Genomic DNA, 5,467 nt, shown 5'->3' on the forward strand with positions numbered 1-5,467 from the left:
AGAATAATTTTAAAAGTCAGCTTTTCTATTGCTGTCCCCCAACTCTTCCTCTCTGCAACATGGATGATTGACTTTAAGAGGGTTATTATTATCTCATGTGTCTTATCTTAGTGTGATTCAGATAGAAATAATCTTGGGAAAAGTTGCTATTCTGTTATTATTATTTTATATTTGATGTTCCATGGACTCATTTACAGGTAGAAAAAACAACTTTTTCTTGTTGTGTAATAAAAGTATGAGAGTGTAAGGGCTTTCTCTGTAGGCTCACTGTCTTTAGTACAGCTCTCATACCAGACAGGATAACATAGATGACAAGCACCTCATCTTGTTCCCATGTTGCTTTGGTCTTCTCTTGTCTGGGGTGATATTCCACAATTGTCAAAATGGATCATTCAAATACCATTTATTGCAAATAATCAATTTAACAAAAATATATGCAAATATCCCACAATAAAACAACTCCCATGGAGATTAAAAAGTTCAGGAAGATAAAAGTAGATAGATAAAAGCCTAGAGGCTAAAAACAGCCAAGAAAAATGTTCTCTAGGGTCTCAGGAGCTTCCTTCTAAAGTCTTAAATACTACTTTTTTTACTCTTCTTGTCCAAAGATGCCAAACTGAGCCATGAGTCAATTCTTCTGGGGGCAACCTTAACTCAAACTCCCCTGGGTCTGTACCACAGGGCCTTGCTCACAGCAGTCTATCATGGAAGTGTGTGAATAACTCATGCCTCCTCAGCTCCATTAGTATCCTGGTCCACAATACCTCTACTAGGTCCTATACTTTGAAAGATTTTCATTCTATGTAGCTTGGAACTAATGTAAACTTCTTATGGTGACATCTATTTAAGACATTATTGTCATGTTTTTATGGATAATTGCTATGTCTGGACAATTATAGGTAAAAGTTCAGTCTGTGTTAATGGCCCATTTCCAAAACAATTTATTGGTTGAGTTCTCAGGATATTTGGAGGTCTACATTTGCAGTATGGATATTTGTCATCTATCAGTCCATGAAAGATAGTGAACTTGAGAAGGTATGATTCTAACCCTCCAGGGTCATGTCTTGCTAGGCATTCTAGAGAGACTAAGTTTTTTACAGCCTGCCATGCATAGTTTTTTCCACACATAGTTAACATTGATCTTTAAGTCAAGGTTCCCTAAGATTAACCTTTCTGTAATCAACACCATAATAACCTCAAAAACAGCCCTTTTGTAATAACACTATAAATAGCTTTAGGAATTACTTCTGTGATGGCAACAACCCATTCCTGAATTCTTATGATTAACTCTTCTCTCTCCACAAACAAATCCTCACATCTCAGTCATTTATTTCTTGCTTGCTTGTCAAATATTGTTGCCTGAATTTACATAAATATTAACCATGGAGGATCTTTTTTTTTTTTTAAAGCAATTGGGCTTAAGTAACTTGCTCAAGGTTACACGGCCAGTTATTTCTGGCTGTGGTGCTGAGTATCTGAGCCCGGATTTGATCCAGGTCATCCCGACTCTGGAGCCGGTGCTGTTACTCACTGTGCTACCTGGCCACCCCAAAAATATGGAACGCTTCACGAATTTGCGTGTCATCCTTTTGCAGGGGCCATGCTAATCTTCTCTGTATCATTCCAATTTTAGTATATGTGCTGCCGAAGCGAGCACCATGGAGGATCTTTTGATTCCATTCTTTGATTTTAGCCATTTCATTGACTACATCAGGAGGTAAACCACTTTGGGTTACATTTGACAATTCCATTGGTGCGTACCTTATCAGTTATCAGTTTTGACTCTTGGTGGATGAAGTGACATTTGCTTATTTCTGTAGGTTTTCTAAATCTCTTTATCATGTGATGATGATGGTGGTGGTATTGAGGATGGTGAGAATGATTGTTTCCCCTCGGGACCTCAGGAATATATTTCTTTGTTTCCTTTTCCACTGAAAAAAGTGTGCTTTTAACCAAGGTTTCTCTATTCTTGCTTATCTTAAGTCTAAATAGGTGTGTCTGGCAGTTCTTGACCTACTTTTATATCTCAACAAGAAGCATTTAAGAAAAAACAGTAACAAGTATGGAGTTAAAAGATGTTGCCCCAGTCATCCCCTGCACCCTACCATTCCTGCAAACACAGATCTTACCTTGGACTGGCCCAGGAGTAGTACTGAATCAAAATAAGAAGCAATGACTAATTTGGGGGGTGTGGTGGAGGAGAGGTTACAGGTAGCAATCTGTAGTAAAATGTAAGAAAAGGAAAGAGGAGAGGTGAAAAATCCTAAGCAATGGCTGTGAAATAGAAGGGGATTTCCTTTGGCCACTGTACTATCCAGTCTAGTGACTTTTCATATGGTAGGGACATTTTCAAGTCAGGCACAACTAATTCAGGACCTGCCTGTATTGTTTAAAATGAAGTTTACAGATTATCTGTAAATGTTAATTATCCATGCTCCCTCTATAGTACACTATAATTGAAAATTGATTGTATAGCTAAATAAAATTTCAAATCTTCGAGAAACCAAATTATTACAGCCATTATCTGTCCTGACTTTACTCATGGAGAAACTGAAGCATGGAAATATTAAATTGTATAATGAAGGTCACAAAGCCAATATCTTCAAAAAGGAGATTGGACAAAACTCTCATAATACCTAATAATAATTGTAATAATACCTCACACTGGTATGGTGCTGCAAAGACTAGGTTGACAGACCTAACCACTAGACAGTCTTTTTGGAAATATGACACTTGCAACTTACCCCCTGGTCCTTAGAAAAGTTAAAATAGTTAAAAAAAAAAAAGTAAGAGACACTGAACCAAATTCTTGAAAACTGACCCTTTGGGGTAGTATAAAACACAAAATCCAGAAACTCATATAAGAGACCTGAATTTTGCCTTCCATTCTCATTGACGTTGAAGGTGCATTCTCTCTGAAATTCTAGCATAACCATCACTTTTTGACCTTAAATTCACACAAAAATTGCTTCATAGACTGTCCAATAGTTCTTTAAAAATACAAAAATTTTCCAAGCTTTATCATAGTGTCTTTCTAAAAAATCTGATGCTTAGACAAGATATATATGTACATTATATTATATAATATTATTTAGACATGTTAGACAGTATGCATATATAAATATATATGTAATATATATATATATATATATATATATATATATATAATTTCATCAGTATAGAGAACTCCAGATATGGAAACTCTTTCCACTGATGTGAATCAGTAACATATCTACAATTTTATTATTATAACTTGTAGTCTTAGAGAATTGCTTCAGGCACTAAAAGGTTAAGTGACTTGTCCATGTTCACATAGCTAGTAAATGCCAGATTTGGAACTAAAATCATGTTTTCCTGACCATTATTCTATCCATTATTCTATTATACAACTCTCTCTCTCTCTCTCTCTCTCTCTCTCTCTCTCTCTCATCACACACACAAGCACATTCACACTCACTCTCTCACTGTCTCCCTAAAACACATGTATGTGGGGATATGTATGTGTGTGCTTTTATTTGCTCACATGCATTAATACAAATGCATATATGTACATACACATGGACACATTTACATACTATGTGTGTGCAAGTGTATGAATGATTAATTTGTTCCAGGAAATTTGCCATTTCCACTTATAGATTTTAAGGAAATATATTGGTATGAGGAGAGATTATTACAAGGTCATGAAATGCCGCAGAGGAAGCATTTTAAATGAGTCTTCCAGAAACTTGAAATAAAAAAGATCAGAAATAGAGCTATTGAAATAAAACCTGATACTGTCTACGAAGAATTTTCTTGTTATATTTCAACATGTCTAAATGGCATAATGATTGGTGGGCAAGTTAGGTTGTAAGCTATGAGAAAACAACATATTTTCCCACTCTAGCTCTTAGCTATGCTGCAGGCTGCTGGGAGTATTTTCCAGAAATAGGAGATGGCTGTAACAAACAATAAAATATAGATGATGATACTCATGATGGTCTCTCCATCAGGTCTGTCAACATTGCATTTATTGACTGATTTATCAGAATGTCAACTGAGAATGAAGCCTGATGGGCAACATACAATCTCTGTGGCTATACCTGATCTTCAAAGATTTGTTTCTTAATTAAGAAGTTAGGGAAGAAGTCCAGCCATATCTGGAGTTTAAAAAAGTGTATTTGTATCCCCAACAAATTGAACCAACATTCTGATTGTTATTAGTCAGTGATATAATAAACATGCACTTCAATTACACTAATTGCTTCCTTTGCTGAATAATTCTTCTTTAAACTACAAAATAATTCATAAATTGGGAGATCAAGCTGTTATCTTTGCACACAGAGTGGCATGACTATGCTGGCTGGTCAAGTCAGTTAAAAAAGAAAATCTGGCAATAATGTGTAAAAGTACATTGTCCCTAAAATCTTAGTGCAAATTTAGCACTAAGACTTTTGGACTACTCTGTATAGTTATTTGTTCAGATAGACAAAGTCTGAAGTCAAATATATTACATTTCTTCAGGAGAACTAAGGACTACAATGCAAGAACATTGGGACAGGAGCCAAGAGACCTCCTCATTCTATAGGTGAAGAAATGAAGTTCAGAAGCAAAAGTAACTGGCCTGAGGTCATACAACAAGGGCTAAAACTGTGATTCAAACCCAGCCAGTTCTCTGGAATCTGAGTCCAGTGCTTAAGTTCCTAGGATATGAGCTGGGTTTTCCTATGGGATACCATGAATTGATTATCTCTTTCAATTCAAGTTTTTGTAACAGGATTCTCTCTCTCTCTCTCTCTCTCTCTCTCTCTCTCTCTCTCTCTCTCTCTCTCTCTCTCTCTCTCTCTCTCTCTCTCTGTCTCTCTCTCTCTCTGTGTCATCTCTATTCTGATGTGTATTTGCTTGAGGCTTATGGAAAGATGAATAAATATTTCATCATTAAAGCCAATATCTAAACATACTTCAACCAACTCGTTGCTGTTCTAAATTTTCTTCTTGCTTTTGTGCAAGGCTTATGCTAAAACATCTCAGTAAGCTAAGACTGCAACAACGCCGGGCATAAGAAATCCAGGCCAGCGCCAATGTAGGTCTACCCCAAGGGCCAAACTGGATTTTTCAGAGAATGAGTTATTCCTCACTCCAGAGCACTTGGACAGTCCTTGGAAGGAAGTACTTAGAAATTATACCCCAAACTCTGTAATTCTAACTTATTTTAAGACTGATCATTAGTACTTAATTATTTTAATTTTGGGTAGCCAGGTGGCAAGAGTGATACAGAGCGGGTCCTAGAATCAGGAAAACTTATCCCCTTGAGTTCAAATCTAGCCTCAGACATTTACTAGATATGTCACCCTAAGCAAGTTACTTCACTCTGTTTGCCTTAGTTTCCTCATTTGTTAAATGAGCTGGAGAAGAAAGTGGCAAATCACTCCAGTATCTTTGCCAGGACAGCTCCAAATTGGGTCATGACTGAAAAATGACTGAACAA

At 36.4% G+C, this 5,467-nt stretch overlaps 1 non-coding gene across 1 annotated transcript; it reads right to left on the reverse strand.

Moving 5' to 3' along the window:
* Positions 1-1,550: 1,550 nt before the first annotated feature.
* Positions 1,551-1,657, reverse strand: LOC138176300 (U6 spliceosomal RNA). Its single transcript, XR_011172208.1, has one exon. It is a non-coding gene; the product is annotated as a U6 spliceosomal RNA (small nuclear RNA).
* Positions 1,658-5,467: the final 3,810 nt, after the last annotated feature.

This window comes from Petaurus breviceps, unplaced genomic scaffold, assembly GCF_028583685.1.
Source record: "Petaurus breviceps papuanus isolate PSGF00001 unplaced genomic scaffold, PetGlider_PUasm1.0 84, whole genome shotgun sequence".
Lineage (NCBI taxonomy): Eukaryota > Metazoa > Chordata > Mammalia > Diprotodontia > Petauridae > Petaurus > Petaurus breviceps.